Consider the following 26,566-nt stretch of genomic DNA (forward strand, 5'->3'; position numbering starts at 1 on the left):
CCTCCTCCACTACCAGCCTGTCTAGCAGAAGTGATCAAACTGCACTTAACAAGCCACCACCCCACAGGGAAGAGAGCCTGCCTGGCTTTAACATAAGCATGAGGATGGGGAGCCGGGATCAGTCCTAGGAGAATGACAGTGACTCTCTAGAGAGCAGGGGAACCTTGGCCTTCATGGCTGGGCACGCTGGAGATGCCAGAAAGGTCTATGAGGGTGGAAGGTGGTTGAGCTGAGGGAGTGCCTCTGCCTGTTGATGTCAAGAACCGAGTGGGGCATCAGACACTGAAAATGAAAAGTCCGCATTCTTCTTTGACTTGGAACTGGGGCAAGGGCTAGCCTGTTTGTTCTTTGCCCAGTGGGATTGATTTTGAGGGAAAAGAACATTCTACAACTTATGGACATAGGTGGTTGGTATGGAAAGGATGTAAGGTGGTTGTATGGAAAGGAGTGCATCCAAGGGCAGGAGCCTGAAGTCTTTGATCTGGCAATCCCACTTCCAGGTATACATCTGAAAGAACTGAAAGTAAGATCTCAAAGAGATATTTGCACCCCCATGTTCATTGCAGCATTACTCACAATGGCCAAAAGGTGGAAGCACCTGAGATGTCCATTGACAGCTGAATGGATAAGCAAATGGAATATTATTAAGCCCTGAAAAAGAAGGAAATCCTGTCACATGCTGCATATATAAACTTTGAGGACATTCTAATAAGTGAAATAAACTACTCACCAAAAGACAAATATTGTATGTTTCCACTTATGTAAGATATCTAAAGTTGGTAAACTCAGAGGGAGTGGAACGATGGCTGCCAGAGTCTGGGGGAAGGAGAGATGGAGAGTTGTTCAATGAGGAGTGTTTCAATTTTGCAAGATGAAAATGTCCTAGAAGTCTGGTACACACAATGTGAATACAGTTAACACTACTGAACTGTACAATGAAACATGGTTAAGATGCTAAATTGTGTGCGATGTGTGTTTTTCTTTTAACCACAATTGAAAAAAAAAAAAACCCCAGACAGGTGGTCCATGAGGAGCAAGGAGAGTTTCCTTTGTCTGTGGGGAGAGCTGCCGTGGGACCACCGGAAGTAGTTTTCCCCCGGAGTAGAGAGGGGGAAAGCGTCAGCAGGTGTCTACCTGATGTGAGAGAACTGATACATTTAGCAAAACCAAGGCTGACTCTGGGGCTGTTTCAGTTTCAGGAGCAGCCCCAGCAGGCGCCCCATTCTTGGGCCTCGTCCTTCACTCACAGGGAAGTAAACAGAGATGGGAGGGTCCCTGTTCTGGGAAAAAGCTAATCAAATGATCCAACTGCTCCTCCTTTGCAGCCCCGAGAGAGGTACCAGGAAATACAGTTTTGGCCGAGAGAAGGCCGGCCATGAATAAGGGAGGCTGTCACAGAAAGCTGCCCCCGCCTCCCAGACCCATCCAGACCTTAGCCTTCGCACGCTGACCCAGCGTAGGTATCAGCCAGGGGGCTGGAGTTAGACCCAGGCTCAGGGAACACAGTCACCCAGCCTTCCGCCTCTGCACTTTGGAAGAGAAACTGTCTTCCATCCCCGTTCCATTATGCAGTGTTTGGGAAAGGACCCAGAGTCAGCGAGGAGGCAGGGAGCTGGGAATCTCTGTGAATGTGGGTTGTGGCATTCAGAGAACAGTTACGGAGCTTGTAAATGCAAAACCCCACGAATAGTTTCCTGAGGAATTCCCAAGTGACACTCTTGGCTGAGATGGGAGGGAGGAGTAGGGGCTGCAGAGAGATGCCCTTCTCCCTCGCTGGGAAGCAATGTTCCTGTTACCTGATTGCAGTCTTTGGTAATGAACCATTTCAGAACAACTGAAGTCATTGGAGTCACTGATAATTACCTAAATTTTCTTTTTTCACTTAAAACTCCTAAGTCTCCATCCACAAAGGCCCATTTTTAGTAACATGTTGAACCCTGCCAACATCCTGGGGCTGATTTTGTCTTTACACTTCTAGGAATTTCCAAGGACATGGGGGTTCAGGCTGCCAGGACGGATGTGAACGTGTGTGACCAGCAAGGAGCTTCTGAGGTCTGAAGATTGGGAAGGTCAAGGGTCAATCTCTCCTAAGTCCCAAAGAGCGAGTCACCCCCTGTTGGGCCCTTTCCCCTGAGTTCTTCTCCTCCAACCTCTTGAAAACAAGATCCCCATTTCACCTCAGCCACAAGGTGATCCAGTGCCAGGAGTGTTTTCAGTCACTCTAACCAGTCCCCAGGGCGACAGCAGCACAATGTCCAAAAAGGCAAGCGTTTGGAACTATGAAACCTCCAGGGACGGCACCAGGACTCTGATGATGTGGTTTATGGAGTTTTATTTTTAAAAATCTGACATACTTACATTGAAAGATGCTGTGGAAAAATCACTGGATTTACCCCAACTCCTCTGCTATTTATTGCCTTGGATGGCACCAAGTTTATATCAGAACACAGCCATAAGGGGAAGAGGCTTTGGAACAACTAAAACACAAGTAAATCTGTGTTTAACCCTTTGTACGGTGTAAGCAATGACTCTTGCATACTGCTTGCAAAACACTGAGACAAGATTAAAAAATGTGAGGAATTTTATGGACTGAATTGAGGCTCCACTTATGTTTCGTAGACAACAGGGTCTCTAATAGCCAAGCCCTACTCTTTGTTGTACCCCAGGTCTTAAGATGCAGACCTTTCTTTCCCTCCTGTGGCTAAGGGCCCGCCATGCAGAGGCTTGGGTAGTCTTCCTTTTAACTCCTACTCTCTGCAGGAAGCCAGCCCAGGGAGGCAGGTTGCACTAAGCCTTGTTTGACCGTGGCTGACTTTACTGTGGGCTTGTGTTCCAGGACCTCAATATTTCCAGCTCTTAAACTGCCATCTCAAATCCATTACAGCTTGTGGGAGAAGCTAATAAAATTACTCGAAAATCAAGACAGTTGACCACGGCAGGACAAAATCTGGCAGCCACTTCACAGGCAAGATTCTGCAGTTAGAACTTTTCTTCCCACTGACCACAGGTGGACACCTGGCTAGCACTTCCAAGGCTCTTCTGAGAGGTTTGCAGAGCTCCCAAGGCCAGTGGATCATGGCTCAGTCAATGGTATCAGATGTGAAGTTGCTCTTCCGGCCATGGGTCCATCTGTAGTTAAACAAGATAGGCTGACTGCGCAATAATTTGCTCAATTTTGCACAGCTATGTTTAAGGATGCAACAAGAAATCTGCTTTCAGATCTCTGGGGAGCATTCAAATCAAAGACAGCAGAGATCATAAGTCCTTGAAAAAGCCATCTGGGAACTTTTGTGTGCTGACAAGTTTACTCTTGAAGCTTACTCAAACACTTGCAAGATGACAAGCAGATACCATGGACTTCTGGGTAAATTCTGCACCAAACTGTGGCCTAATGAGAAGCCACAAGTTCTCCAAGGTCATATATCACCCACCCAAAGCAAAACCTGCACCCATCCCCCAACCACACGGTCAATGGCTTTCATGGAAAATATTACTGACACCTCCCTGACGTAGGTCCAGTGATGTGCTGGTTAACAAAGAAGTAAACTAGGCAACAATTATAAAAATAGTCACCATTGGTTATGTACTGTGCATGTATGATTTTGCTGAGCTTTTAGCATATGCTATGCAATTGATCAAAATAATTTCATGAGGCAGGTATTAATATTTCCACCTTATAGGCAAGAAATAACTTGTCCCAAGACATAAAGCTTTGAAGAGGCATAGCCCAGATTTGAAAGCAGGTAGGTCAGGCATGTCTACAATACTGCCCCTAAGAAAACCCAACGATTCTAAAGGAATATGATTCATCATTGGAAGCTAAAATCTGTTGGTTGTTTTTAATGTCCTTTTCAGCAGTAGTGGCAAACTTCTATTCCTCCATTACATCCCAATCAGACCTCCTCTTCTGTGTGAAGACCTGCCTACCTTCTCTGGGCTCACGTGCATGTCCTTGTCTGAATATCCCCAAGACATTTTATGCAGAACTTCAGGATCACAATAATCTTATTTTCATTGTAATTATATATATACATGTCCATCTCCTGTTGAAAACTGAGAATTTCTTGGGGGCAAGATCCATGTGACATGGTGTTTGGCACAGTTAACCCTCAATAACTATTGCTGATGGATGGACAAACAGCTCAGATCCCTAAGAAGTATCATCTTTTCGATAGTGTCAAAAGTATTAGATTGAAGCATTTGAAATTTAGCAATTTTTTCTAGGTCAGAAAGAGTCAACTGTAGGCACTTTCGTATAGTTCAACCTAATAATCTATTACACTGGGTGTGATTATGAAGAAATGTGGTTGGTTTTCAAACAGATGTACTAAAATTCACACACCTAATGCTTTGAAAGCCTATTGTCACACTTCATTGAGAATCTCATTTATTTTTGTAGTTCTGAAATATTTAGTCCTGCATATTTACTCAAAATCATCCGGTCTTGAGAAGTTCTTTCATTACACAAGGCATTTGTCACCAGATGTTTGGTATGCTTAGGAGGGCAGTATCATATTATGGTTAAGAATGACATTCTAGGTGTCATCTTATGCAAGTGAACGTCTCTGCTCCTTCCTAATTTGCAAGAGCAAGATCATAATAGTATCAGCCCCATATGGTTGTTGTAGGAACTAAATGAGGTAATGCTTAGAACAATGTTCAGGACATATTCAGAGCTCAGTGAGTATTTGCTGTTATTATAACTACTATAGGATTGGTCTATGTGGAAGGCACATGTGTTGGAATAGCAATAGAGTGCATGAATAGCCAGTAATCAAAATTAAATAAATGAGTAAAATGATCACAACAAAGACTGTATTTCTACCTAGATATTTCCCTGATAGAGTATGTAAATCAGGAAATTTTCCTATAGAAAATAAATTAAGAGTGCACACATTTTGCAGTGTTTTGGGTATCTGAAGCCTTGTCATTTATTCCTTGTTATTTGTTCCTCCATCAGCACTTAGATTCCTGCTGGTGTCCTTTACAACACCACAACTCTTATTGTACAAATCCAAGTCCAGCTGTGGTATTTGAAAATAATCAAGCTGGCGTCACCAATTCACTTCTTCCTTTCTTTCCCCTCAAAGTCCCTTTCTTTCAAACAGTTTTGAAATTCCATTACTAAATTTCCTCTTGCCTTTTAAATATATTACACATTATGTTACGTATTTGTGGTTGAAGATAATCACATGGATCCACTTGTTTTAAATTAAATCAGTTTAAGCTACAAAACTCTCCAAGTGTCCTGGTAAAGGCCTGCTCTGCACGCAATATGGGCAGAGACTGGAGCCAAATAATTAGGAACTAATTTGTCAGAATTGTAACATGCTCTTAACTTTTGCACACTATCTATCTAAATTCCTATCTAGAGATAAAGCTCAGATTCCTGGAAGTTCAACACAACCCAGTAGCAAGGGGTATATTAAAGTTAATGGGACCACTTCTAAGTTATAACCAGATACAGGACCTTTCTTTGTGTTCTGTGTTGAGGACTGCCCAGTTCCTAAACCAACTGCAAGTTTGGGGACAGTTAAAGAAAGAAATTAGGTCCAGTGTATCCTCTATTGCAAGTCATGTAAAGAAGGAGAAAGGACAAGCTCTATAGGGATATAAGACAGGAACCAATTATCAGGAGCAGAGTAGAAAGAGCAGCCTAAAAACAACCCCTGCCCCAACTTTACTCAAACCCAGGTGAAAACAAAGTGTATATTTACATGTTTACATGCATAGTCACATTTTATGTAAATGTATATAACTTTTTGTAATGCAGAGAGTTGTTCAAATCCAGTATTTGAAGTTTAATTTTTAAAAAATGCCTCATGTAGGAATTCAGGTTGAAGAATGGGTGGTAGGTATGTGGTGACTGTTACGTCACTTTCTGGGTTTTTTTTTTTTAAGTCATATTTCAAATACTTAAGAATTTTAAAATTTTTAAGATAGGCAAAAATAAAGCCATGAACCCAAATGTGTGAAACAAGTGCAATCAGTCTGGCAGAACTCACCTGCCAAGGGAATGACACAGGAAAAGACGGAAATGCAGACTATTAGGCTGTTACCTTTACATGATGAATAGTTACCATGCCTACTGCCTGTAAGTCTGTAAAAATGAAAGAAGTACAGCATTATCCACAAAACTGTGAAAGTCTTTCCCAGACACTTTCAAGACCTGAAGTGTTTGTTTTATCCTGCAAAAGAAGCCCTGGCAAAAGCCACAATTAGCTTCCAAGAAGAGGAATATGAGTTTAAGAAAACATCTCTCTGTTCTCGTGGCAGTGGCCTTAGAGGGAAATACATTTGTCAGCCACGTTTTGCACTGTTTGGGGCCCCTCAGCTTCATCCAGAGCTTTCGTGCTCTTGGGATCCTCCTCCCTGTCCACACACCCACATTATCGCTCTCATCCGTCCAAGTCCACAAAAGCTCTGTGAGGAAAACAGATTCTAGGTTAGAAGAGGGAGCGTTACTCAGAAACCTAAGGTTTATCTGGTAATAACTGCATTAAAATGGTAGGAGGAGGAACATGGACATCAGTGGCTCTGAGGGGAATCATTAGGTTGAGGTCTCTGGGCATTCAGCCAGTGATTTCTTTGGACTTGGGCTGCTCAGATCAGGGTTCTTTCTCCCTAAATTGTTCCTATGCTGCTGCTTGGTTCAGAAATAAAAGCTAGAGGATCGATTATAAACACTGAAAATTAAAACTTTTGCATGGGAGAAGAAAATACCATAAGCACAGTAAAAAGACAAGTGTTATTCTGGGAAAAAATTGCAATTTAAACTACAGGCAAAAATTTCAATATTCTAATATAAAAAAGTTTCTAAAAACAGAAGAAAAAGTTCAACTACTTTATAGATAAATAGGCTAGAGATATGAACAGAGTGTTCATAAAGAAAGATGTACAAATGGCCCTTAGCCACATGAAAAGTCGCTTAAACTCACTCATAATAAAATAAATGCAAATTAAAACTCTATGGAGTTACTATTCCTTATCTACCAGAATGGCAAAAAAAAAACCACTTTGTTGGTAAAGCTGTGCATAGTCATTCTTTTTTTGTAACAAAATGTGGGAACTCCCTGGTGGTCCAGTTGTTGGGACTCTGCACTGTCACTGCTGAAGGCCCAGGTTTGGTCCCCGGTTGGGGAACTAAGATCCCACAAGCCGCACAGTGTGGGGAAAAAATAAAGCAAAATGGTTCAGGCTCTAAGGAAAGGAATTTGGCAATATCTAGCGAAGTTCACACATGTTTACTCTTTGACTCATCAATCTTACTGCTGAGAATCTATACCATACATGGAGAGGCATATGAAAAGACATATTACTAGAGTAATTCAGTGCCATATGAGCTGTAATAGCAAAGGACTGAAGACAATTCAGATGTCTATCAATAAGGAGCTGGTTGAAAAAACATTGGTATATCCACTCAGTGGGCTACTATAAAGCTATAAAATATAATGAGAACACACACAAAATATATATGCACATATTTTTGTATAGTAAAAAATGAACTACTATTCCAAAAAATTAGAAGGAACACTTTTCAACTCATTCTATGCTATGAAAACCATACAAAGACATAAGAAAAGAACACTGCAGAAAAGTATCTCTTATGAATATAGACACAAAAATCCTCAACAAGTAGTAGCAAACCAACCCAACAACATATAAAAAGAATTATTCACCTTGACCAAGTGGAATTTAACCCAGGAATGCAAGGTTGGCTTAACATCTGAAAACCAATTAACGTAATACATCATATCAACAGAATATAAAACATACAAAAAACATATTACCGTCTCAATAGACGTAGAAAAGCATTTGACAAAATCCAACACTATTTCATGATAAAAACATTCAACAAACTAGAAACAGAAGGAAACTTCCTCAACCTGATAAAGAGCATCTATGAAAAACCTGCAGCTAGCATTATACTTAATAGTGAAAGAATGAAGGTTTTTCCCCTAAAATGAGGAACAAGACAAGAATGTCCTCTCTTGCCACTTTCATTCAACATTGTACTGGAGATTCTAGCCAGGGCAATTAGGTAAGAAACAGAAACAAAAATCATCCAGATTGGAAAGGAACAATGAAAACTATCTCTATTCACAGATGGCATGATCTTATACCTAGAAAATCCTAAGGAATCTACTAAAAAACTATCAGAACTAATAAATGATTTCAACAAGCTTGCAAAATACAAGATCAACATGCAAAAATGCAAGGATAAAAATGTCTAAATGATTACTTCTTTTTATTCTTTTTCTTTTTTTTTTTGGCCTTGCGGCATGTGGGATTTTAGTTCCCTGACCAGGGTTTGAACCCACACCCCCCGCATTGGAAGTGCGGCATCTTAACCACTGGACCACCAGGGAAGTCCCTAAATGATTACTTCTGAAGGAGGAGGAGACAAGGTAGAAAGAATAGGCACAGAGGTAGATTTCTGCGATTATACTTTGCATTGTAGATTAGACAACCTGAAGCTCTGAAAATATTCTACATATTTATAAGAACAAAATTTAATTTAAAAAGACAGCTCTTAAGCACTGAAAATAAATGGATATAAATGAACCTAACTGGGCACCATGTTGGTGGCATAACTACACATAGAAAAACTGTTTCACATGACAATAAAATGCAATAAATTCACTATCCATCCTGAGTGGAATGTACTCTGAGGACAAAAAAAATTGCAAGAATAATTTTAAAAATCATAAACCGGTTTCAGTGATCACATTGTTGGTGGCAGTGTTAGTTTTATTTTGAGACAGCTGTGTGTGTATTATGGGATAAAGTAAAAGAGTAATTATATTGTGTCATTGAAAACGAGGACTTTCCCATGGGAAAAAGGAGTAGTAGGTGATAGTTTGATGGGGTTAAATCTTGGAGTCTGGAAATTGGATTGGAAGTGAGAGTTATAAATTTATAATGTGTTTTATTTTTTAAAATATAAAAGCATTTCCAATTTCTGTCCTTTAAAAAGGCCTAGAAGTAATGACTAACTCAGTAAAAATGAACACTCCTAGTACTCAGATTGTAGTCCCTAAACATCATTTCCAACTTATAAGAGTGAGAGCTGATTCTGGGCCTGCAACGGGAAATGTAAAAAAATGAGTCTGCAACATTTTGTCTTACCAGAAAGCAATAAAGTTATCAAAGACTATTGGTGTTATTGGGTGTTGAATTTTGTCCCCCAAAAGATATGTTCAAAGCCTAACCTCTGGTACCTGTGAATATGACCTTATTTGGAAATAGGATCTTTGCAGATGTAATCAACTTAAAATGAGGTGATACTGGATTAGGGTGACCCCTAATCCAATGACTGGTATCTGTATAAAAGTGGGAAGTTTAGACATAGCTACAGACAGGGAGAGAACACTATGTGATGGCGGAGGCAGAGACTGGAGGGATACTTCTGCAAACCAAGGAAAAGCAAGGATTGCTGGCAAGTGCCAGCAGCCAGGAAAGAGGCATGGAACAGATTTTCCCTTCAGAAGAAACCAATCCTGCTAACATCTTTATTTCAGACTTCTAACCTTCAGAACTATATAATAAGCTTCTATTGTTTTAAGCCACGCAGTGTGTGATACTCTGTTATAGCAGCCCTAGGAAACAATACAAGGGCTACGTCAGAAAGACTCAGAAGCCAATTTGAAAGGGGTGCCATTGGTCAAATATGGGCCCATTTGAGCAACCACAATGATAATAGATCCAATAAAGTAAAACAAATAAACATGTTTAAATCCATAAAATCACATTGAAATTTGGAAAATTAAAAAACTTAACTGCATAGCTTGGGAAGCTATAAGAGAACTAACTCAATATTTTGATAATATATAGGGGAAATGAAGCAGTCATTCTGCCTCTCCTATACAAACTATATCACTGGGTAACCAAAAAGTATGCGAGGGGAATTTTCTCTTTATGGAAGTATTCTAGCTAATATGTGATAGAAGATCACCATTTTGATACTCCTAATGAATGAATGGGTCCAGACAACAATCATCAATGGCTACCAATGAAAAGAGAGACAATCATGAGTTTTTGATAGAAACATACAGCACTATGATGTGCTCTTAGAAAAAAAATTCTAATCTGATCAAATCTCTAGATCCAACCACCATTTGCAGACAATACAAGAAACAAAGTTTTAAAAAAAAAATAGTATGGGGATGCAATCAGCAAAATGAAGGACAAAATCCTACAAGAAAAATGATTTGGTCTCTTAAACAAATAAATTACAAGAAAAAACAAAAGCAAGACAGTCAGGAAACCCCTAGATTAAAAGACGCTTTAGAGACATCAACTAATTGTAGTTCATGGAATTTAATTTGAATTCTGGTTATAATAAAAAAAAAAACTGAAGAAAAAATATTTATGAGATAGTTGGGGAAATTGACTGGATATAAAGGAATTATTAACAATTTCTTTTAGGTGTGATAATTTATGTCTTAAGAAAATCCTTATCTTTTAGAGACAGGTATCAAAATATTTATAGATCAAAAGATAGATCTGGGATCTGCTCTAAAATAATTCAACAGGGTGGGGGGATAGGGGTGGGAGATAGATAAAATTAGATTGGTCATGACTTTATAATAGTTGAAGATGAAGTCATGGGAGTTTATTATACGTTTCTTTCTACTTTTGAATGTTTTTAATGCTAAAAGGTTAAGGGGAAAAAACTTTACTGAAAGAGCAAGGGCTTCCAACCCCTAAAAACTCGTAATTCAAAATGTTATCAAAGACCGGCTGAAAAGGCCCAGCGGACAGGGAAGCCCTGATCACCTCCTCCCGGTTTCTCCTTTTCTCCCTGTGAGAGTCCTGCCCTAACTCACAGGGCTGCAGTGGAGAGTAAGTAAAGGTTGAAAGCATGTCAAATACAAAGTGCTAAGTGTTTAACAATAGTTGTTGGAAGGCAGTTCTCTTTATCTTTTTGCTGAGTTCAGGCTCAGGGCCACATCACTCCTTCGGACTTCTGTATTTATTGCCATTGCCCAGGGCCTTTAGACACAAAGATAGATCCAGACCACTGACTGCCAGGCCCTTAGTCTGATATCTAGACCACCCACCCACTTCCCATGGTAACTTCCAGTTCAGAAAAATATTTATGGGAAGGCACCTGCTCCCAGGGTTAAAAAAAAAAGAAAAAACCCCAGTAGTTGAACTGAAATCATTTTCTCCCATTCCAGTTTTAAACCACTGTGCCATGTGTTGAGGGCAGAATGAGTTGAGTCATGAAAGAAGAGTCACAAATCCCACAAAATAATCACATTTCATCACAGGAGGGCCTTGGTCAGTAACACAGACTCATCATTGCCAGAATACTTTGAAATAATGAATCACTAATGGAACAAACACCTATGGAGTTAGACATTGCAGCTGCCAAAGCAATAATTACAATTAATATGCTCACAACACATGCAAGTCAATGGACCCCTTATTAGCGATGTCATGGGCAAGCTTGCTGGTAGCAGTTTTCATTGAGAATTAGTATAATTAGCAATAATCACAATTAAATTTGGGAATCCCTGTGGACCCTCTACACGGTTTCTGACTCAGATTACGCGAGCCTATAATGTAACTTCATGTCAAGTATGATCACACCCATTTCACAGCTAATAAAATAGGTTTGGAGTTTTCTCAACATCCAGCAGGTTAATCAAGAATATCCAGAGGGGTGTCCTTCATCTGCCAGCCCACTTGAGGATTTTGCTCTTGATAGCGTCTGTGACCCGGAATTTCAAAATTTATTGAAACACAAATCTTTAAATAGCAAAGCTGTGCTAATTTAAAAAGTATATATATGGGCTTCCCTGGTGGCGCAGTGGTTGAGAATCTGCCTGCCAATGCAGGGGACACAGGTTTGAGCCCTGGTCTGGGAAGATCCCACATGCCGTGGAGCAACTGGGCCCGTGAGCCACAGCTACTGAGCCTGCGCGTCTGGAGCCTGTGCTCCGCAACAAGAGAGGCCGCGATAGTGAGAGGCCCGCACACCGCAGTGAAGAGAGGCCCCCACTCGCCACAACTAGAGAAAGCCCTCGCACAGGAACGAAGACCCAACACAGCTAAAAATAAATTAAAAAAAAAAAAAGTATATATAAAATGTTCTTATTCAGGGCCTTTAAGAAACAATTCCGAGCTTTCTTACAGGGCCCTGGTCTTCATTCTATGACTTATGTCTTTTTATTCCTGAGTTAGATTTTCAGTGGTTGTATTCTGGGCAACATAGTTACACATCAAATAATAAATGTTTCCTTCAAAAATTAACTAGAAATGGATCACAGATCTAAGTGCTAGAGCTAACATTATAAACTTTCTAGAAGAAAATATAGGAGAAAAAACCTTACGACCGTGGGTCAGGCAAAAGTTTCTTGAATAAGTAAAAGAAAGCCTGGGTCAGAAAAGAAAATATTGATAAACTGGACTTCACCAAAATTTAAAAATTCTGCTCTTTGAAACATACTGTTGAGAAAATGAAAAGATAAGCCAGAGACCGGAAGAAAATATTTGCAAAACATAGTTGATAAAGGATATATCTGGAATATGTATGTATTCCAGAGACTGTTTCTGTCTCTCTCTGTCTGTGTGTGTGTGTGTGTGTGTGTGTGTATACATACATACATATATATATTATACATACATACAAATATACACATATATGCTCAATAATAAGAAAAACCTAATGTTTAAAAAATAGGTAAAAGAATTGGATGTTTTACCAATGAGGACATTCCCATGGCAAATAAGCACAATAAGAGATGCTTAATGTTTGTTGGAAGAGAAATGCAAATTTAAACCACAAGGAGATACCACAACATACCTACTGGAATAGCTAAATTAAATTAAAAAGACTGATAATACCAGGTTCTGGCAAGGATGCAGAGCAACTAGAAATCTAGTTTGTTGGTGGGAACGCCAAAATGATACAGCTCCTTTGGAAAACAGTTAAGCAGTTTCTTACAAAGTTAAACACACACTCACCATACAACCCAGCAATCCTACTCCTGGGCATTTATCCAAGAAAAACATGTGTCCACATAACCTGTATGCTAACATTTATAGCAAAGACCTATTCATGAATGCTTCTATCACCCTTGTTAATAGCTCCAAACGGGAAATGCCTAAATACCCATCAACTAGTGAATCGATAAATAAACTGTGGTGCATCCACACAATGGAAACACATTACTGATATATACAACAATATGGATGAATTTTGCATTATGCTAAGTGAAAGATGCCAGACACAAAAGCCTACATTTTGTTTGATTCCATTTAGATGACATTCCGGAAAAGGCAAAACTATAGGGACAGAAATCAGATCAGCAGTTGCCAGGAAGGAGCTAGGGGTAGGGCAAGAAATGAACTGTAAAGGGGCACAAAGGAACCCTCTGTGGTGAAGGCAGTGTTCTAGATCTTGACTGTGGTGGCAGTTGCATAACTATATGCATTTACAAAACTCACTGAACTGTACACTTAAAAGAGTGAATATTAAAATATGTAAATTATACCTCGATAAACCTAACCAATAAAAAGCATTTGCTGAGCAACGAATGCAGTGTGCTATGTAGGGTAGTATAGAAAAGCCAGTAAATTACAGATGCAACCTTTGTGCTCTGAGGGATTTATTTTTTTTGGTAGAAGAACAAAAGTAATATATATTTTTTTAATTTTAATTTTTTTTTTTTTGGGCTGCTCCAAGCCGCATGTGGGATCTTAGTTCCCCCACCAGGGATTGAACCCATGCCCCCTGCAGTGGAAGCGCGGAGTCCTAACCAGTGGACCGCCAGGGAATTCCCCAAAAGTAATGTTTAAAAGAGAGTCAACGTTTCTCTTAAGGCTAGAATGTGGAAGGCCCTGAATTTTTTATGAAGGACTTGAGCCTCATAGACAATCCATCGAAGGACTGAAGCAGGGAGGTGATGTGTGGAAGTATCACTTTCAGGAAGTTAAACTGGCAATAATTTAAGGGATGAGTTAGAAGAGAAGGCAATGAGAAGAGAAGGCAATGAGTTAGAAGAGAAGGCAGGAAAAGTTTTAAAATTCCTCGATCCTTGTGAGTAAGGGGAGTTGGAATTAGAATGGTGGCTGTGGGGCTGGGAGGGAAGGGATGGACTCAGAGACAAGGCTGGCTTCACGGGCATGTGAACTCTGTGGTCACACAAGGCTCGACAAGCTGACGGGTCCTGCACTTGGTTCGTGCTTGGCTATCACTGTCTTGAAATTTCTAATAATTTTATATTTGAACTTGTGTTTCATAAGTGAAGTCCAGTGGGGCAATGGACCACATGCATGAGTGGAGGACGTATGCATATATATGCAATCTTTGTCCACTGCCCTTGCTACCATGTGCATAGAACATTCAAGATGCTTCATGAGCACAGAATTCCAGGAGGACCAAAATGCATGGGAGTCCAGTGAGAGGCAAACGGAACACAGGTGAAGTGTGTTACTTCTGTAACTGAGTAAGTGGAGGCACTAACAACCCAAGAGGCCAGGCCTCCTGTGGAAACTGAGTTAGAACACAGAAGGAAGGAAATCACATCTAAGAAACATGACCAAGGAATTTTATCATATCCTTTCTTACCCGTGTTACTCCCCTGTATTAGCCAACGTCTTATGCTGAAAATGATGACATAGAAGGACAGAGAAAGGTAGGGCAACCCATAGTTTTGTCTCCTTTACTCATCCATATCCTTCTTTAATAGTCTTTTAAAATCCTTTACTCATCAGTGAGATGAAAGCAGAGTGTTGGTAGAATGTGTGCATATCAGAAAGTGAAATAAAAACAGGTGAATTAGTTTTGTGTAGTTTCCATGGTTCTGGTGAGAATGAAATGTGAGTGTATGGGGGAGCTATGGAAATTGAAGTGTAATTTTGGCGATTCTGCGTACAAGTTAAATGCTCCCATATTTGCATTTAAAACTGGCATTGCACAGTATAAAATTCATGGTCATATTTTAATTTGTAATTTTTCTTTACTTAGTATGACAGAAAATAGCAGAAACAAAAATCGCAACAACCAAAAAACACAAAAAACAACCCCTATAACAACCTGAGAGTTCACAGAAGAAAGGAAAATCTTCATAGTTTAGTACCATTAACAGCACTGCACTTTGAGCAAAGAGGCCTGGATTTTCCTTTTGCACTGGGCTCCATAAATTACGTAGCCAGCCCTGACCAGAGGACATAATGTACAAAGAACCAGCAGGATTTTGTGACTCCATAAGAAGCAAGTTAGTGGTCAGATAGTATCTCCTCCTACACTTCCAGACCACAGCAGCACCACATCAGGCAACAGCATAACCAAAGCCTCTGTGCAGAATAAAGAGGCTCATTTTTACTGTATGCTCTTTTTTTTTTAATTGTGGTAAAATACACATAACATAAAATTTACTTTCTTAACTATTTTTAAGTGTGCAGTTCGGTAGTGTTAAGTATATTCACATTGTTGTGCAACCAACCTCCTGAACTTTTGCATCTTGCAAAACTGAAACTCTGAATCCATCACACAATAACTCTCACTCCCTCTTGCCCACCAGCCCTTGGCAACCACTATTCTACTTCCTGTTTCTGTGACTTTACTCTAGATACGTCATATAAGTGGAATCTTGCATATTTGTCTTTTTGTGACTGGCTTATTTCACTGAACATAAAGTCCTCAATGTTCATCCATGTTGTAGCAGGTGACAAGATTTCCTTATTTTTTAAGGCTGAATACTATTCCTTTGTGTGTGTATACCACATTTTGTTTCTCCACTCATCTGTCAATGGACAGTGGGGTTGCTTCCATCTAAAGAAGCTCATTTTAATTGCAATCAAAACTTGCCTCAATTGCTTTTGACCCTGTTACTTCATCCATCCATCTATCCACCGATTCTTTGACTTATTCCACAACGGATTTAAGGTGATTCCCAGACAATTCCAATTAAAGAAAAGAAAAGAGAGAGATTTAGGACAAATGGAAAATGTGGGTGACAGAATAGTAAAGCAGGCCCCATTAGAAATTTGGCTGACAAAATTTTCTAAAAACTATGCACTCACACTGTGGCTAGATTGACCTGGAACCACTGATTCTCACCCAGGGCTTTTCTAACTTTTTTGTGTCCTGGCACATATAGAAAACAATCATATTTGCATGGCCTACAGGGGTAAAGTAATGAGGCCGCTCTCCATCAAAGGGGGCTGGCCCCAGACCACACACCGTCCCCATACCCTGAGGACTGAGGGAACCTGCCTCTCAGGCCTCAGTGTGACCTGCTACTGGCAGGTCAGTGGCTGCCACACACTGCGTGAGAAGCTCTGCCAACTTATCCCCTTATAGGGGCCATGCTATAACACAAGCTGCATATTTCAATTGTTTGTAAACGACCCAAATTACAATTTCCATCTCCAGCAAAGAAACTGTGAAGCAATGGAAAACACTAGGGCTTTGGAGTTAGAACAAATGGAGTTGTTTCTCTTTCTGTCACTAGTTCTGTGACTGGACAAGTTACTTAATCTCTCTGTGCCTCAGTTTACTTGTCTATTAATAAGACTAAAACTACCTGCCTGGGCTTCCCTGGTGGCGCAGTGGTTGAGAATCTGCCTGCCAATGCAGGGGACACGGGTTCGAGCCCTGGTCTGGGAGGATCCCACATGCCACGGAGCAACTAGGCCCGTGAGCCACAACTACTGAGCTTGCGCGTCTGGAGCCTGTGCTCCGCAACAAGAGAGGCCGCGACAGTGAGAGGCCCGCGCACCACGATGAAGAGCGGCCCCCACTTGCCGCAACTAGAGAAAGCCCTAGCACAGAAACGAAGACCCAACACAGCCAAAAATAAATAAATAAATAATCCTTCCCTCTACTTTAAAAAAAAAACAACAAAAAACCTGCCTAATAGGAATGCATCATAACTAGAGGTAGTGCTTTTGGAGCACATAATACACAAAAGACCCTCAGCTGGTGCCCCCAAATACTTGGTATTAATAGTAATAGAAGTACTAAACTACATACCATTCTACCTAGTGAAACAGTTCAACAGAACTTTCAGTTATTTCCTTCCTTCATTCATTTCTATGGAAAAATATTTATTGAGTACTTACCTTGTGCCAAACACTACCAGGTTCTGGGCATGCACTTGATAAGCCGAAGTGTAGTAGACTTCTAAACAGAATACTTGTCTTTTAGCCCAGGCTGTGTAACAAAGTGTCTGTGTGATTTTGGCCGAATCACTTCAACCTCCTGGGCCATTGTATTAGTCAGCTCTCACTAAGTTATGCTATAAACCAAACAACGCTAATAACTCACAGACTTAGTCAAACATTTATTTCTTGCTCATGTAGATTGGTGGCAACTCTGCTTCATTCCAAAACCCAGACTGAAGGTGCAGCCAGGAGATGCTCTTCTCATGGGCGGGGGGGACTGAAACAAGAGGACCCCAACCAAGCCATGCAATTGCATCTAACATTTCTGCTCTGAAGCAAATGCCACATCCACCCACATTCCGTTGGCCAACACAGGTCATGTGGCCAAGCCCACAGGCAATGGGGTGGGGTGAGGGTTGGAAGGAAACAAATAATGATGAGCCAAGAACATAATCTCTCACTGTCAGCTTTCTAATTTATAAAATGAAGATGTTAGGCTACAGTTCTCTATTTCCTTCCAACTCTATGTTCGGTAATTCTATGATTTAAGGGAGAGAAGTATAACTATTAACTATCATTACCTGATTGAAGGGTCTGGGAGCCATGTTGCCAGAGCACCACGTTAAACACAAAATGCTTTGGACATGGACCTATATTATCTGGTAAGCCCAGTCACTCCTCTGCAGGGAAACACAAGGATAAAAGTAATTTTACTACACCTGCCTCTGAAACTGTTTTCCCACTTTGACCCTTTAGGTCTTTATGAACTTCACCCAGTCACAGCTTTCAAAGATGGCAGGTATGTCCTAAGAACTGCATGGACCCCTTGACATTCCCTAAATAAAATAATATTCAGATTGTAATGCACTTTGGGGGAGGAGATTGCCACTTAAAAAAAACCCAACTGAGGGCTTCCCTGGTGGTGCAGTGATTGTCACTTAAAAAAAAACCCAACTGAGGGCTTCCCTGGTGGCGCAGTAGTTGTGCAGGGGACACGGGTTCGAGCCCTGGTCTGGGAAGATCCCACATGCCGCAGAGCAACTAGGCCCGTGAGCCACAACTACTGAGCCTGCGCGTCTGGAGCCTGTGCTCCGCAACAAGAGAGGCCGCGATAGTGAGAGGCCCGCGCACCGCGATGAAGAGTGGCCCCCGCTTGCTGCAACTAGAGAAAGCCCTCGCACAGAAACGAAGACCCAACACAGCCAAAAATAAATAAATTAATTAATTAAAAAAAAAAACCCAACTGAAAAAAGAAAACCAAAACTCTTTAGTGAATCTTTTAAAAAGGTATAAAGTTGTTTTCAACAACTGACCTTCCATAATCAATTGCTTGCAAATATAGATTTTAATTTGCTGTCAACCTTGGAAAAGGACTGGGACAAGATAACTTTCCTCAAATAAGCTGGTCACTAGACCTATCAAATTTCTGTGTTAAGCCTGTTGTCAGCCTCCAAATGTAACTTCTAAATGTCCAGGCTCATAGGGGCTCATTAATTACCAGCCTCATGTACTGTGTACCAACTAGAAGAAAAAAATGATTTCCACTGTACTGTTACAAATGGCTGTAAATACTGAGACCTATGATGTGGCAAGTATTATGTTGTGGTTTTACATTTGTGGTCTTTGCCCTTGCCATATCTCTGCAAGGTATTACCTCAATTTTCCAGATGAGCAAACCAAGGTTCCTGGAGGTTCAATAACTTGCCTAAATACTTCAAAACAAAGCATATTTTAAACCAGTGCTACTGTGATGCCAAAGTTTTGTGCATCCTGCTGAAGAAGAAAACCAGAAAGTTCTTTTACTACCTCTGCCAGGAAGATAGAAGGCTAAACAGCTCTTTTTCTTCTTTGCATTTCCAATCATTGTTTTCCTCCCTGGAGGATGAGAGCTATTATATTCTGAAATTTCTATATGCAGGTTGTGAGAGGATGAACTGTATCTGAGAGTAAGGGACATAGGTGCCTTGCTTTGTGTACTGGGGATGAAAGTTTGGATAAACACATTAACTGTAACCCTTTTCCTACATATATGGACATCATGCCTGGTAAAAGAACAGCCTACAGATCTCCTTGGCATAAGTTTTATTTTGACTCCCCTGGGGCTGCTGGCTACACTTTCAGCGGGTTGGAATGAGAGCCCCAGACCCTGGTTCTGAGTGTTGATATACGCTAATTATACGGTCTCCTTGAGGTGGGAATAAACTGAGGGCTCAACAGAAGAAAATGGCTTTTCCTTCTGGCTAATAGATGAGAAGAGTCGCCCCATCACATCAAAGGTACCCATGTTCATCCACCTATATGGACTGTGGCCATTCATCTGCAATGTCACCGACTCGGCAGCCCATCCAGCCACATCTGGAAAAGTTAAGTGAGCTGCAGAGCTGACACGTGTTGGGGAATGCTTTCAGCATGGCATATTGACAACAGGCTAACACAGTTTTCTTCCCCCTATTTGCATCAAGCCTAGTAAGTTATTGGAAAGTTAAAGCTTCCGGGTTTAGGTAAGTTAATGAAAACACATCCAGACAGATATGTACTAAGGCCATCAGCAATTCTTTGAAAAGGAAGATGTGACAGGCCCAGGAGGGTTAATGAGATCCATAAAAAGGGTGACCAGTCCAGGGGAAACTAGGGGGATCCATGAAGGGGTCAGCACATGTACCCTAAGAAGACAGATGCTTTTGGTACCCCTAATGCACACCACACAACTCTTTATCTCTTTACCAGAGTCTGATAACCTTCTGAGGAACAGAGCATGTGACCCATCTCAATGATAGCACAGCCACCCTAGGGATTGATCAGTAGCTTTTCTGACTGCCCGGAATGGTTTCAGTTTTCTATGTCTAAATTCCCAACAAGCCCTTCAAATCAGGAGCCATGTCTTTGGATTTTACTTGCTTATTTTTGCAGCACTGACAGCCTTGTGCATGATGCCACATGGAAGGCACTTTGTAGCAAATCCTTCTTGTTCTAGTTCGGACGAGATATGACAACACTGTACAGGGACAAGAGAAGTAGAATGATAATCCTGTGATTACTCTAATCATTCTCTTCGACAAGCTCCTCAGCTAAGGAGAAGATACTCTGCGATTCAAAAGCCTTCTCAAATGTTGTTTTCACTCACCATCCATCCATAGGTGCTTTCTATTGAAACACTGATTTTCAGAAAAGTGTCTTTTCTCCATGGAGCCCCAAACTTCATAGTATCCCTTTCCTGGTATAGCCTCATGAGAATTTGAGGAAAGAAATGGAGGTATGGGGCTGGGGAAGAGAGCAAAAGAAATTCCTGTGCTTTGCTACAAAAGCTTTGGATGGCGTGTAGCTCCATGGTGCATTTGGTTTGTGTACAGGTCCCTCTTAAATCTCTAAGATCCTTGCTCAGCCTCTGATTTCCCCATTCTCTTCCCAATGTTCTGTGCCTCCCGTCAGGAAAGAGTCATTTGGAGAAACTTTGCCATGGTCTACCTCAGCCTCATGGGGAATTGGTGAGGCCACTTTCAGAGGTGAAAACTCAATTTAGGGATTGGCTCTTTGCACCAATTCAAGAAAGGGAGGTGTGGTGAGAAGCCTGGGAAGGCAAGACCTTCCCTTCTGCACCCATGGAGATAAGATTCTTTTTAGGAAAGCTCAACCTGATCGACTTTCTTTTTCTAGAGAACTGTGGAGAATCACAGCTACCTGATGGGAGCAACAATTGTCCGGAGGCTCAGAGAGGCTCACAGGAGTAGAAAGTGGCAAAACTAGAATTCAAATCCAGATCTCCTAACCTGGTTCTCCAGTAGTTCCACATTGCTCTGCACACCTAACAGGCTGTGTGGGTGCCCTGGGGCCATATTGTGCAGTACAGATGGATGAGCTTGTGGAGGTCTGAGCAGTTCCCTTTTTATTGGTGTTTTAAAATTTAATCTAAGGGTAAGATTTTATTTGAAGAAAGACTTTCACAGTGAAAGAAAGTTTGTCTTGTCTACACCATGTTACCTCCAATTTTGGAAGATTTTACTAAAGTAAAATCTGGAAGCTATTCTCAGGTAGTTCTGTGTGAACTAAGTTCTTACGAAGCATCTTTTTATCCAAAAAGCATCATGGTAATAGAAAGCAATTACATTGTGGTCATTGGCTCACACATATGTTCCCGGCCCCCTGAATGACTGGAGAAGTTCTGATTCATCATTTTGCTATTTCTGAAGGATGCTATTGAGATTTTAATATTTATTCTCCATAAGAATAGCAGAGTGGTTCTAAGTGTGGGCTCTGGTCAAATAGACTGGGTCTACCACTTACTATGTAACCTTGGGCAACTTAAAAAACAAACACAAAACCCCAGAACAAAACCAAAAAACCTTTTATGTCACATAGGGCTGAAGATTAAGTGACCTAACATATTTAGAGCACATAGTAAGTGTTCAATAAATATTTGCTGTTATTATTGTTGCTGCTGCCGTTGTTATTTGAGGGACCCATGCCGAGGTCTGGCAACAGCCTCTGAGCAAAACAAATGGAATCAGCCTCACAATCCAAAAGCTTTAAATTCTTGGCTTAGAGCAGTAAGTTGTTATCTTAAATAATGGCGTTTAGGACAGAGCTGTACCCACAGTAGAACAAACCCAGTGAACCCCGTGTGTTGAGTAATTCACCACTGGAAAAAAGTAATTCACCACTTACCCAAGCTGGTGATGGAGCTAGTGATGGGAGCCAGAAGCACTGTTCTCTTACCATCAGGCAACTGCAGTCTTGGATCTGTTGTCGTTGGCTCAGCTAAAACCCGCATTTCTAATTTTCACACTATCTGTAAACGTTTAATTCAAAAGGCTTTCCTATTTAGTATCAAACAAGTGAGAAAAAAATCTCATCAGCTCATTAGTGCTGTGCCAGACTTCCATTGGGATATGGTGGTGACTGGAACTCAGCTGCATGGAGACCTCAGTAGGATTTCTCAAATGGCTGAACGGAGAGCAGTACATCAGTCTACTAAAATCTCACATGCCATTTGGTTTAAATTTAAAGTTCCTTTGAGGTTAAGTAAGTACTAGAACCAGAAGGAAGGCAGGTTTACAATCTGTTAGCCTGGGCTCCACATGCTGCAGTTGTCACAAATATACCTCTTTTCGGCAAGAGGGGTCACTGCCAGCCCAAAATCTCCCCAACTTCATTTACCACTCAGAACTGGACTTTCACATTCCCATCAACCTTCGCCCAAGGCTGCCGAACCCACAGTCTAGACAGACATGCTGTCTGTTGGAAATATAATTCAAGTCACAAATGTGAGGAACATATGTCATTTAAAATTTTCTGATAGCCACACTAAATAAACAAACAGAAACAGGTGAAATGACTTTTAATAATGTTTTAACCCAATATATCCCCCAAATTATCGTTTCAACATGTTATCAATATAAAAATTATCAATGATAGTTTACATTTTGGGGGTACTAAGTCTTTGAAATTTGGTGTGTATTTTATGTTTACAGCACACCTAGGTTGAAACCAGCCACCTTTCAAGTACCCAGTCGCTACTGTATTGGGCAGGACAGGTCTAGACTCTAGACTAGGGTAATTGCACACAGTGCACTATATCTTAAAGCAGCAGGCCAGTGGTGAAAATACCCGGCAGAGTCTGAGGAAGGGTCTCGGGAGGCTGAGAAGAATTGGGAGGACCCTGTGAAACAGAATCTGTCACCACAGTTCCTTTTGAAGTGCATTTGTTTGCAATAACTTCTATAAACATCAGCGGCTCTCTTCCCTTTGTTTCACAGTTTGGGGAGCCAATTTATCTCTGACGGAGAGTATTATTTTCTCAGCTGCAAATCATGTTAATTGGGCAGCAACTAGATAGGAATGTGGAGTAAACACCCCTAATACCTTTAATGCTTTTGATGACTTTTCCAGCCCCATACTGTAGGTACTGTATTGAAGGGGGGTAGCAGCCCCTACCCCTGCTAAGGAGACAAGCGTCTGCAGAGTGCAGGGAGGTGGGGTCATGGATGCATTCTAAAGGGAATGCATTTCAAAGTTCTGATCCCTTGTTCTTTGATTTTATTTGATGATCAGACAACTTGGATCATTTGGCCAGAGTAAGTGCAGAAGGCATGTTTATCAGGGGTCTTTGGAGGCAAGATAAGTTTGGGAGGCTGTTGCAGTGCATCATGGCATTTGGTTAAAGCACTGATTTCTTTTCACGGCAGTCATTTCTCCAGTTGCTTTTCCTTCTCTAACCCTGCCCACCTTTCAGCTCTTGGGTCACTGGAAGCCTAACCAACTGTCCCAGATGATGAGAGGTCTGCCTTTCTTTTCTAAAGTGGGAGAAGGGGTGCTGTGAAAAGGAAGGGAAGGTGAAGCAGCAGAAGCTGACTCAATTTAAGGCAGACCAGCTTTAGGAACGAACACCTGTGTAAGATGAGGATCTGGAAATTGGTTTCCATAAAACTCCCCTGCCGTGTACTCACTGGAACATCTTCCTATAACCCAAGTGTAGGTGTAATGTAGCTTGATGCCTGCTGGTGTAGAGCGTACCAAAACCTTCCCTCACACGTCTTCAAATGGTTTCTTCAGAGTCCTCAGTTTTGACCCTGCTCCTTTTTCTCAGATCCAGAACCTCATCCCACTTCTAGAAGGCTCCTTCATATCTCAACAGAGGATGACACAGTAACTCGGTACTCAGAACCCCCAGACTACAAAGAACCTGTAAGCTTATATTCCAGGGCAACGGCCAACCACAACTTTAGGAAGAACATGCCTGATGTAGGTTGAGTTTAACAGCTCCGGGAAAAATAAATGTCCTTATTCCTAATTCATTTTTTATCATTGTTCACCCTCTTCTGCCCTCTGCTGCCCACAAACACTCAAAGGCAGATTCATGACTCATAGATATTCTGATTTTAATTGATCTAGGAGCACGGCCCAGGAATCTGCATTTGTATGACTATTCTGGTTTGTTTCTTTTTCTTTTTTTTCTGGTTTATTTTTATACCAGTCTGTAGAGCACGCCCTCGGAAGCCCTGTTGGATGTCTGCTGGAGTAAAGCTTTCAGTGTTGTAGACTGTCATGTCAATATAAGTATATAATTTTTTTCTGTGCATTCAAAGGTAGGATTATGATTTCAGGGCTGTGTTCTGTCAAAGGAAATGTACCTATGAATCTATCTGATCCCTAGTAGATAACCAAATGATCAAAAAGACCTATTTTTTTGGCTTTCAAACATTTCAAAGACCACATTAGAAGGCAGCCAGACCTTTTCCTGGATGAACAACTCGAGGCGACTACTCATTACATTGCCCCCTCCTTGGCAGCGTCAAAGAGACTGTTGCACCCCATGGTCTTCTTCTAGGAGTTTTTTATGATTTGTAGCACGTAACCCTGCTATCCTGGCTATAGTTAATGGGATTAAGGATGGGAGCCCTATCTGGGGTCAGCCATCCAAAAGACGGCAGTGACTCACCAGCACTCAGCCTCATAAGAGTGTCTTCCACTCAGGAACGACTGACATAAGCTTCCTCGAGGAGTTTGCATGTGCCACAGAGAAAGGGGGTCAGCTAGTTGGAGGCTGGTCAAATAAAGCACACAGAGTAAGTCTCCATCAGCATCACCACATGGTGGAGCACAAGAGTGACTGCAGTAACTAACAATTTATCCTGTAATAGCTAACATTTATTAAGCATCTGCTATGTGGCAGGCAAGGTGCTAATTTTTTTATTTATAGTATTTCATTTCATCCTTATAAAGATCCTATGGTTATATGACATGAACTGTTATTATTCCCATTTTACAGATGAGGAAACTGAACCTTAGAAAGATTAACAACTTGCCCGAGGTCAGCAAGTATCAACATTGGAATTCAAACCCAGTTAATTTCAGAGCTTATATGTGTATTGAGGGTAGGGCTGGTTACATAACTTGGAGAGCCCAATGCAATATGAATATATAGGGCCCCTTGTTCAAAGAGTAGGGAAATATGTCATTAATATAAAGCTTTTTCCTTTCTTCCAAGGTCCTGATGTTGACTGGCCATGGTGATCTGTATTCGCCATTTAATGTCATTCTAAGTCAACAAAAATTAAAAATTAAAATTATTAACGTAAATTTTACCATGCATTTTTATATTATGCAATGCCAGCTTTGAGTGCCAGTTTTAACTTGTTTGCAGAATCACTGAAATTACACAATTTGTATTTCATAGCTCAGACGATGCACTTGTGCTTTACACAAAATGAACTCACCTGTTTTTATGTCACTTCTTGATACACACACATTCCACCAACTTTGTACCTTTTGCTACTGATGAGTAGCAAGACAGGACTGAAAAGAACTGGGACTATGGGTTGCCCTGTCTTCCTCTTCCTTCTGTGTCATTATTTTCAGTGTAACTGGTTGGCTAAGACATGAAAGTAACACAGGTAAGAAAAAAACATGACAAGGTTTGAAGGGGAGCAGAATTTGCCACCCCAAATATATCTCTTCAGCATAAGGATTATTTTAGGCTGGTTATTTTTAAGAAATAGCAGATACAGGAGAAGGTCTGAAAAGTGAGAAGTTACCCTTTTGTAAGAGAAATTTGCATTTAGAAGAAAAATGTCCGTTAAGGAAGGGTGTCTCCATCTCTGTACCAGAAGGAGCAGGATTACTAAGCCTCCAGAAACTCTTTATCATTGGAGAAGGCAACTGACTAAACTCTGCATACCAACCATGCCCTTGGTTAACTGTGCTTTGCTTGATAATCTTCCATAACTGGCTTTCCTCCCACTGCCCCCCAACATCTTCTTTTGTCTTTACCTGGAGATGTTATTTAAGGTGGTGGCTTGGGCCATTTAGGGGAGTTATTCAGTTTTCCTGGGTATCTTCCATGTATACAGGAGGTATATATGTTATTAACCTTGTTTGTTTCTCTCCTGTTAATCTGTCTTTTATTACACGGGCAGTCTCAGCCAAGAACCTAGAAAGATAGAGGGAAAAAATTATTATTCCTCTCCTTTGAGTTCCTTGATTGCTGCTGTTTCTTAGACTGCCATTTGCCTTCTCCCTGTATTTCAAGCAAGCTCAGGTTTGGATGGAAAGCATGGCCTCTGAGAAATATCAGTACCCTCTCACACTCAGTCATGAACTGAACATGCTTGCCTTGCACTTGGTTTGAGATCACACACATTGTGGGTCCATTGGAATTCTATGTTAATGGGGCATCAGAAACACTACAACATGAACAGGCAGGCAAGGACACGCACATTGCAGTATCTCCTCTACTCACACGCAGGCTCCATCATCCCATTGGACCTCATTTACAAAATACAAGTTCAAAGATTATTAAGAATTTCAAGATGGTGAGACCAGGGCATTAAGTCAAGCACAGGGCCCTTCCGAGTAAGGGCCCCTGTGTGAGTGCACTAGTTGCACACCTGGGAAGTGAAACCTGAATGGGGACTAGAATAGAATAGAGTTTTTGCCGTCTAGCTGTCGT

The 26,566-nt window shown here is 41.0% G+C and overlaps 1 protein-coding gene across 2 annotated transcripts in view; it reads right to left on the reverse strand.

Annotated features, from left to right (window-relative positions):
* Positions 1 to 26,566, reverse strand: part of ARL15 (ADP ribosylation factor like GTPase 15) — a 494,867-nt gene that overhangs the window by 41,721 nt on the left and 426,580 nt on the right. The window contains exons 6-7 of one of the 2 annotated variants that reach the window (XR_009502619.1): positions 25,888 to 26,047; positions 25,461 to 25,489 (exon numbers count right to left, since the gene is read on the reverse strand). The gene's annotated coding sequence lies outside the window, so the exon portion shown is untranslated. Of the gene's footprint in view, positions 1 to 25,460; positions 25,490 to 25,887; positions 26,048 to 26,566 lie in introns of those variants that run through there. The other variant, XR_009502620.1, reaches the window with a different exon arrangement.

Source organism: Balaenoptera ricei, chromosome 3, assembly GCF_028023285.1.
Source record: "Balaenoptera ricei isolate mBalRic1 chromosome 3, mBalRic1.hap2, whole genome shotgun sequence".
Lineage (NCBI taxonomy): Eukaryota > Metazoa > Chordata > Mammalia > Artiodactyla > Balaenopteridae > Balaenoptera > Balaenoptera ricei.